This window comes from Giraffa tippelskirchi, chromosome 8 (genome assembly GCF_054371585.1).
Source record: "Giraffa tippelskirchi isolate mGirTip1 chromosome 8, T2T-mGirTip1v1.2.pri, whole genome shotgun sequence".
Taxonomy (NCBI): Eukaryota; Metazoa; Chordata; class Mammalia; order Artiodactyla; family Giraffidae; genus Giraffa; species Giraffa tippelskirchi.
In genome coordinates, this window is record NC_137282.1 from 109,756,427 (window position 1) to 109,765,963 (window position 9,537).

The 9,537-nt window shown below is 45.2% G+C and overlaps 1 long non-coding RNA gene across 3 annotated transcripts in view; it reads right to left on the reverse strand.

Moving 5' to 3' along the window:
• The window catches only part of LOC145516832 (uncharacterized), a 42,483-nt gene extending 35,034 nt beyond the window's left edge, over window positions 1-7,449 (reverse strand). The window contains exon 1 of one of the 3 annotated variants that reach the window (XR_014061797.1): window positions 7,136-7,449. This is a non-coding gene — a long non-coding RNA (uncharacterized LOC145516832). The remainder of the gene's footprint in view (window positions 1-7,135) is intronic. The other 2 variants (XR_014061798.1, XR_014061799.1) reach the window with 2 other exon arrangements.
• Between the last annotated feature and the right edge of the window lie 2,088 nt (window positions 7,450-9,537).

Genomic DNA, 9,537 nt, shown 5'->3' on the forward strand with positions numbered 1-9,537 from the left:
ACCGGGTGTGTGTATGGGAGGGGGTGTGGGCAGTGGCAATTCTCTGACTTGGGAAAGTTGTGACCTATTCTTGGCCACAGTCTCAGTAGCTAGGGGGTGGGTGTCCAGGCTCCGCTAAGGAGATTTGGACCAGGATGTTCAATCCATTTACAGTTAATCTCTGATGGTTCCCAGGAGCTCCCCTCCCCTAGTCTTCCTTTCTCTTCCCCTTTCTCCAACTTGGCTAGCCCTACAGGGTCCTGGTTCCAACCAGCTGCTACTATGACTGAAGCCACTGAAAGGGCTACAGGGAATTAACGTAGCTGGTGGTCCCTTGTGGCTCAGGTCAAGTTCTGTTGCTGGGAGCCAGCCCACGAGATCCCACCCATGACAGAGTCATGGGAAAGAGGAATGATTGAGCACGGCTTCTCAGGCCTCAGGGATTCTCGGAAGGCTGCCTCAGCGCTCACCTTAAAGATACCTGTCTTTCTGATGTTTACTATAATAAACCTCTTCTTATTTTCTATGACTTAGGCAAAAGGCCTTTCCTGATTCCCTTCTAAAAAAGATCATTCTGAAACCTCATATCAACAAGGCCCCTGAATGGTAGCACCCTAAATAAAATTATCTGGGATATAGAGTATGCTGATCTAAATTCCTTTTGCTAACATATTAATTTGTTTAATAAATAAGCCTGTGCCTTTAGAGCTAATATGCATAACTGCTCCTTAATAATAAAACAGCATTGAGAGCCTCCACACAGAAAGCCCCTATGGGCACAAAACCCTTCGCAGGAAAAAAGGCTTGTTAGGAAATACAAGAAATATTGCTTTATGAAACTGTTACTTAGTCTATATTTACTCACTATGTTTTTACTCTTAACAGCCTATATAATAAAAGCATAATAGTTAAAAATTTATATAAATAAAAGTTTAGCTTTAATACAAATAATAAGACAATTGTAGATTTAACTGATGATTCTTACTTAGAGCTGACCTTCAGCTTGCTGTTTTTTGACTTTATGGAACTACGTTCTTTTCTGTTAAAGCTCAAGGCATAGAGTAAATTACCAAAAACAGGTTTTACCTTGAAACTTCCTGTTGATGAATTCTTTCCTGATGTGCCCTATACAAAAGTATTCTGATTGATCAACCTTTATCAATAGAGAGTCACAAGGTGTTAGCAGGCCACCAGGCCAGAAGATGATGTAAACAAAATGAGGCTTTTGGTAACTAAAAACATGCAAACGGTTTCGATGAAGGTCAAAACTGCTGGCCTATTAAGCTGAATTGATAGGCCCATTAAGCTGAATTCATATGCCCATTAAGCTAAATTGGTATGCCCACTAAGCTGAATTGGTATGACTCTATACTTTACATTTGTTTCTATGTACCACAAAAAATATAAAAGCTGTCTTAAAAATAATAAAGTTGGAAGACACTTGGGAGACACTTGGAAACGCTGAGACTCGCTGTGTCTTCTCATTCGCATCGCCGACACCGTCCATCCTGAGGGAACCCCTGGACCTGCTGGAGCTGGACTCCGGCATTCTGTAGAGAGGCACGCCCACAGAGAAACAAACATTCCATTCACTAACACTGTTCTCCTTTCACAGTGTAACCTTGAAATGTCCCTGAGCTGAATGATCTCTTCCCACTAGTGGTGAGGAGCAGGGGGGCACAGATGAGATCAGCGACCTCTTACTGTCACTCAGGTAAAGTGATCACCTTAGAATTTCTCCTATTTGGTGAAAGAGATAATGTTCCTGCAATTTTGCTTCACTAGTCAGGGTTCAGTCTAAGCTATACCAACAAGCAGATCCTAAGGTTGCTTAGTAAGACAGTTGTGTATTATTCTCTCACAAAACAGCCTGGAGGAAGCTGAGGGTTAGAGAGGTGGCTCTGACCCAAGAGGCTGTCCAGAGATCAGGAATGCGAGTCATCCTATGTGGTTTCATTGCCATCCTTGATATTCAGCTTCATCGCACAATTTCTGACAGCTGCCCCAGCTATTGCTGCCATGTCTGCGCTGCACCCAGGGGAGGGGGAAAGGGCAAGAGGGGCCCCTTGCTTTTATTTGTTTGTTCATTCATTCATTCATATTGGGGGGAAATACATATAATATAGAACTTATCATTTTGGTTCTTTTTAAGTGTGCAATTCAGGGGCATTAAGTACATTCATATGGTTGTGCAACCTTCACCACCATTCATCGCCAGAGCTTCGCCCATTTCTTTCACAGGCACCATCCCAAAAGTGACATAGATCGATTACACTCACTTCCTTTAGCCAGAAATTAGTCACATGGCTACACCTGCTGGAAGGGAGATTGAATTGAATGTATTCTCTACCCAGACAATTATGTGCTCAACTGAAACTTGAAACTTCCTTGTTAAAGAAAAAATGTGCAGTCCTAAAACCCCAACTCAATTTCATCCTCCAAGAGGCTCAGCTCTCTTGCCTGTTCTTACAGTCTTGTGTTTGGTCTCCTGTCTGTATGCCCTGTATGTGTCGGCCAGCATCAGGGCTAGCTGCCTGCGGTCTGGTGCCTAGAAGACACAGCTGCTTTCAACTGCTGGTGGTGGGCCCTGCATTTAGAATTTAGCACATATTGATATGTTCCCCAAAAGTTGAGTCTAGATCATTTTTCATAAAGAAAAATAATTTTCTTTTTATTTGAAATACTTGCATGTATCAAGGATGTTTTGTGAGTCATTTAGTAAAATGAGCAATTATTTCTAGAAGACTGGTTACTACCTGATTTGTCTTTCATGCAAATGTGGAGGTATATCGCTAGCTTGGAGTGTGGGGCTCTCTGCTCATTTAGTTAGGTTCTTCTGGTCCTGCTGTGGCAGGCATCGTTCTGAAGAGAGATCAGGCCACAGGTGTTATGACCTCTTCAAGGTCAGCTGATTCTTGTATCTATTGCTGTATAAAAATCATCCCCAAACTTAGGGGATTAAAGTAAAAATAGTCACTTTTTTATCTCTTATAAACTATGGGTCTCTGGGTCAGAAATTAAGGAATGGCTTGGCCCGTCACTTCCAGCTCAGGGTCTCTCATGAAGTTGTAATCACCTGCTAGCTGGAGCTGGAAGAGAGAAGAGATGAAGCAGCTGGGGCTTGCCAGACACTGATCTCTCGCCTCATGGAGTCTCAGGACCTCTGTGTGTGGTTTCTCCACATGGAGCAGCTTGGGCTTCCTCACAGCATGGCGGGCTCTGGGCAATCAGACGGTCCACATGGCAACTGAAGTCTTCCAGATTGAATACACTAGTGAACAATGTGGAAGCTGTGTTTGATTACCTAGCCTTGGAGGTCACATGGTGTTGCTTCCACCATATTCTAGGAGACAGTCACAAAAGCCCATCAGTTTAAAATACAGGGAACATAGACTCCATCTCTTAATGAGAGAAACGTCCAAGCAACAATGTAAGAAGAAAAGGAGAAATAGGAAATGCTATTGTTGCTATCTTTGGGAAAAACGATCTGTTACACCAACTTTGGCTAATTAAGAGCTTTGTGAGCTCCAGAAGAAGTGAGGTGGGAATCAGGAAGTCACTTTTGCCTTTCCCAACTTGAAATTTCTAAGTGTGCTGCACTTTGCTTATTTCTTTTTAATCTGGAAGATAGGCAGCACTGGTCTGGAGAGAGTTGTTTTTAATACAGAGGAGTCATCTGCTATAGTCTTCTCCTTGGCAATGAAAGCAGAAACAGCAGCAGCAAACAGAAGCATCTGGAAAGAGTCTCTGCAAGGATCTGAAATTGGCTATGGTGGTTTTTAAGTAAAAAGCTACTGAAAGTCAATTTTCCTAAAATATAATCAGTGTCCTCTACTCATCCATAGTTCCTGCTCTTCAGTTTTGTTTACATATGGCCAACATGGCAGCTCGACTCTCCTTGCCCTCTCTCTGTATCAGCACTTTTACTCTAGCACCTGGCCTCAAACTTTTACTTTCTCAGTTTCTAACTGAGAAGCTGATTGCCCTTGTTATTGTTTTGAACTTGGCTACACAGCTCATAAGTCCCTTTCTGCTAGGGTTGCCAACTTGTCCTAGTTGGCTTAGGAATTTTCTAGTTTTAGCACAGAAATTTTTGTGTTCTGGGCACCCCCTCAGACCAGGCAAATCATGATGATTGGCCATCCTTCCCCCTATCTAGGGAAGGCTTGTCCTTGGGTCAAATGCCCTCCTCGAGAGGAGGGCTGCATCATCTGGTATCCAGCAAGGCTTCTGTCTTTCAGCTTCTCTGAGTAGGGGATGTGAGTTGGGCCAGCAATGATCAACGTCTCTAGTTAAAACTGTAACTGCATGAATTACTCATTAGAAGAGGAGGCAAGGAGGTATCATAAGTACATGTGCAGCAGTTTGATGCAGTAGAGGTGGCAATGAAGTAGGAATCAAAATACCTGGCTTCTGCCATCTATAGAGCCAAATAAGTCATCTTTTTGAGTCTCCATTTCTCCATTTGTAAAATAAAAGGACTAGACTAGTTAGGGCTTGCTTCCTTTCTTTAACTTTTGTTCTAGAACTTCATTCTCAAGAGTAGAATTGCTCACACTCCTCAAGACATTGTCTGCTACCATTATTTTTACAGCTAGTTTCTCTCTTCCCCTCCCTTCCCCTCCCTTCTCCTCCCCTCCCCTCCCCTTTCTCCTTCCTTCTCCTTTCTCCATTTTTGGCTCCTGCTTTTTCCATTCCCAGCATTGATCCCTTTTCTTCCAATAGGCAACCACGTTGATACGAAGGATATTTCTCTTTGAGTAGGTATGTAGTTTTATAACATGAGTATTGTTTCATGTACGGACTTTGAATTTTCATGTATTATATTGTACTATCACTTCATTTTATTCCTAAATTTTTTAAAACTCAGCACCATTTGCTAATCTCTAAGGCTCCTTCCAGGCTTCCCCTAAAGCTCAGTCGGTAAAGAATCTGCCTGTAATGCAGAAGACCTGGGTTTGATTCCTGGGTTGGGAAGAATCCCTGGAGAAGGAAACGGCAACCCAGTCTAGTATTCTTGCCTGGAGAATCCCCGTGGACAGAGGAGCCTGGCGGGCTACAGTCCATGGGGTCGCAAGAATCGGACACGACTTAACGACTAAATCACAACAACCAAGGCTCCTTCCATAGTGACATTTTGCAAACCCTATTTAGTACGGCAGAATGCTCTGTTATACACACTTCTCACTAACTGAAATCGGTGGGTTTTCTAGAGTGGCAAAAGGGAGAACAAAATATCTTTAATCACCACCTCCCCAGTTGTACTATTTGGTCTGGATGAAGGGGACCAAAAGGATGAACATGAAGAGCACATGGCTGGGGAATGAGGTGTTAGGTTGCGAGAGCAGTTATGGAGGTACTTCTGGGCCTCTGACTCTCTGAACTAGCAGGCCTTCCCCAAACATCCCAGATCCTCTGAACTCTCACTGGGGGAGCTCACCTCTCCCTGGAGGCTGGAGGGCATTTTCCTAGGGGAGGTGAGAGGAGGAGTTCCCTGGATTTCATTAGACACAGAAAAGAAAGGCAGCTGCTTAAGACCTCAGCCAGAGATCCACCTCCAATAGCACAGATATCTGCTAGCTCTGATGCCTCCTTCCCGGATGGAGAACCGGGTTGGCATCCTGCCCGGAGAGTTCCCGAGGTTAATCATGGCTATTAGCAGAGCAGTGTCTCTTGCAGGCGCAGCTGTTCTCCTGGTGGCAGTGAGGCTCCGGGGGCCCTGTGGAGGCTGGGGAGAGGCTGCGGGTGGGAGCAGCAGCAGGGATCAGCCCCTCCCCTGCTGACGCCTGGAGACTGGCTTCCATTTCAGGCAGCAGTGATTCACCCTGGATGACCTCCGCCGTTTTCCCCATACCAGCACCACGGAGAACTATCCAGAAGGTTGAGAGGAGCGTAGCTACCCTTGGAAAAAAGACGGCCACTCCTCTCTCCCCTGCTTGTGGTCCATGAGGACTCCATCTCCCATTCCTGCCTCTCAGCAAGCCTGGCAAGATCTCTGTGAGGCTTGGCTGGTGAGGGCAGGGTGGGATGTGGGATGGAGGGGACCTTCTGTTCCCCCAGGTGGCACACTTTCTACCTAAGCTTCATACAGAGGCACATCTGGGCTCTGTTCCAGGCTCAACTATTTCTGCAGAAACAACAAAATACAAAACCAAAAATAAGCAAATCTATAAACAGGCACACACAGAGACATCAGAGACCTATTGTTTCCAGTCCCTCTCCAAATTTCAGCTGATTCTACATTAAGACATGAGTTTTCCACCTTGTGATTTTCAACTTCCCAGAGGAGAAGATAAATACCATCCTAGAATTACATATACACTTCACCTATATGTCTTCCTTTGCTGTAATAGGATTTTGCTGACACTAAGAATGGGAGAAGTTTCATCTTGGCCTTCAGGTCTAGTGGCAGCTAATCCTTAGTACCCAGGCAATGGCCTCAGGGCCTCCAGGCAAGGGCATGGGTGTTCAACCCTACCAGGGACCCAGCTCCTCAAGGACCCAAAGGGGAAGTGTAAAGAAATGTAGCAAGATAAAAATAAATGTAGCTCAGGGACTTCCCTGGTGGTCCAGTGGCTAAGACTCCATGCTCCCAATGCAGGGGACCTGGGTTTGATCCTTGATCAGGGAACTAGAGTCCGTATACCACAACTAAAGATTCCATGTGCAACAGCTAAGACCCTCTGCACCCAAAGAAATTAAAAAATAGATAAATAAGCTCTTTAAAAAATAATAAATAAATGTAGCTGATAGTTGCTGAGCTTACAATACACCATTCTCTTTCTCTGTCATCTCACTTGCTCCTCATACCCTTATCACACAGATACTGTCATTAGTCTCTTTTATAAATGTGGAAACTGAGGCTCAGAGAATCTAAGCAGCTGATGGAGTTGATATCTAGTGATCAGTGAAGCCAGGCTTTGATCACAGGAAAGACTACAGAGCCTAAGCTCACTCTTAACCACTTTGTGTGTATAAACGCGCACACACACACACACAATGGTGTATACATGTACCCTTTTTTACCCTGTTTATACAGTGTAATCATTTTAATAATATTCACAGAATCATACGTTGTTGGAAGTAAGCTTAGAGATGACCTATCTGGCCCGTCTCTGACTTACGATTTCCACAAAAAAGGGAAGAGGAGACTTACCTTAAAGAAACAGTTCCTAATTGCCCAAGCATCAGAATCATTCGGTTACTTTGGACTCCAACCCCAGAGCACCTTATTCAGTAGGTCTGGGTGGAGCCCCATATTTGCATTTCTGTCAAAGTCCTGAGTGACGCTGATGCTGCTGGTCCTCAGACTGCACCCTGACAAAACTGCATGCGAGTCAAGTGGACTCAGTAAGAATCATAAGACCCACTGTGGTGCTGTTACTTACACTTTCTTAGCAATATCGAAACCTATGCGTGCCCAGCGGGTCATTCTTAGCTGAGTCACTTGCTCGTAAATAACTCGCTCTTAGCAACAGAACCAGAATATGGTAGGAAGAATTCTAAAAAAAAAAGCCCTCCCCCTCCCCCAAAGGATTCCATACCCATTTCCCCCTCAAACGGTGGATATGATAGCATTCCTGTGATTGTGCTACGTTCTATGGCACAGTCCACCTAAAAGAGGATTATCTGAGTGGGTATCATTTAATCGTACGTGGGACCTGCCTGGCAGTCCGGTGGTTAAGACTCCTTGTTTCTAGTGCAGGGGTGTGGGTTCAGTCCCTGCTCAGGGAAATAAGACCCCACGTGCCTTAAGGCCAATAATAATTTGATCATACACACCTTTCAGAGAAGCAGAGAACTTTCTGTGGTTGTCACAGCACAAGATTAAGGCAAGGAGGAGGCAGAAGAGAAGTCAGAGGGATCTGAAGTCTGAGAGTGAGGGGAAGTGCTGCTGTGACGATGGAGAGGGCTATGAGAGAAGGAGCGGGGAAGCAGAACGTGACTTCCAGCAAGGAACCGGGCCTCCACTCCTGCATCTGTACAGGGTACAATTTGCAAACAACCTGAAGGAGCCTGGGAGCAGATTCTTCCCAGAACCTCCAGGTAAGATGACGCCTGACCTACTCTAACATGAGCGACTTTGTAAGCCTCTAAGTTTGTGGTTATGACCACAGTAGGAAGCGAATACACAAGTACACACATTCCTGAATTCAGAAAGGAACTACTGCCCAACGCAGACCCACTCCATCAGAAAATCCTCAGACCGCAAGCTGAGCCCCTGGGAGGTCTACCTTATTGTTTGCTAAAAGTGTTAGTGGCTGTGACCTAAATTCCAGCCCCAACAAGGTAACATTCAGTTCAGTTAGAAAAAAGGTCATCGGAGGAACACCCCAGGACTGCCTGCCCTGGTGCCCCTTGCGGACAGACTGACTCAAGGGCTCAGCAGACAGCTTTACGCACGTGCCTGCCCTTCATAGAAGAGCGGTTTAAAAACAGTTCAAGAAAACACACTGTCCTCCTGTGCTGCTCCTCGGCCAGATAACACATTTCCCTGTTTCTGAGGTTAATCATCTACAAAGATGTCCCTCACCAGGACACAGAAGCTCAAGCAACAGGATGGGATAAGCATACAGATCCTGTACAGCAATGATCCCCACACCCTGCCCCAAAGATTCTTGTTATTCTTAGAACAAAGACCATTTTGATTTTCAATGTGATTATAGTACGCTCTGATAGTACAGGGATTCCTTTGGTAGCTCAGATGGTCAAGAATCCACCTGCAATCCAGGAGACACAGTTTCGATCCCTAGGTCAGGAAAGGGAATGGCAATCCACTACAGTATTCTTGCCTGAGAATTCCATGGACAGGGGAGAGCCTGGCAGGCTATAGTCCATGGGGTCACAAAGAGCTGGACATGAATGACTCATACTCACACACAGCTCTGATTCAACCACCGTCGTGACTTTTTATTGTAAAAGGTGAATATAACTCTCTGCCACCAGTCAGATGCAATTCAAGTAAGTAAAACTGGTGAGCAGTGGACAATTCCTACTATTGAGATGTCCCCAAATACCCCACCTGACTTATAGACCCCTGACATTCATATAGTTCAGATTCACCTCTCACGGTTGAGGTTCCACATCTGTTCCATCCTTACTATGCACTGATCCTCCTGCCACAAGTTCTTTTTTGGGTGTGGCTGAGTACATGAGTGGCCTTGCTCATGCTCCCTGAAGTCTGCAACCTTGGCCCTCTGAAGGCACAGAACTGGTTGGAGCATGGCTTTGGACCCTAGCTGCTTCTCTCAGTGACAGCTGCCTGCTTTCCCTGCTCTAGCCCTAATGATAGGTACGTCTCAAGGAAGTACCTGCCTTATGAGGGACACCAGAACCAGTCTAGAGTCTGGACTTACAAGCAGGATCAGAAGCTGTGAGTTCTGACTCTGTTTTCTTCTCATAGCAGCTAGATGCAGAGTTGAGCCCATGGACAAATTTCCTTGAGAATCCAAACATGTCCTCCAAACCTTGCTTGATTTTCTGATCTCACCATTGCAGGATGATTGCACTGCAATCCGTTGCATGGACCATTGCAGTGTCCATTGATGCTGGTCTGCT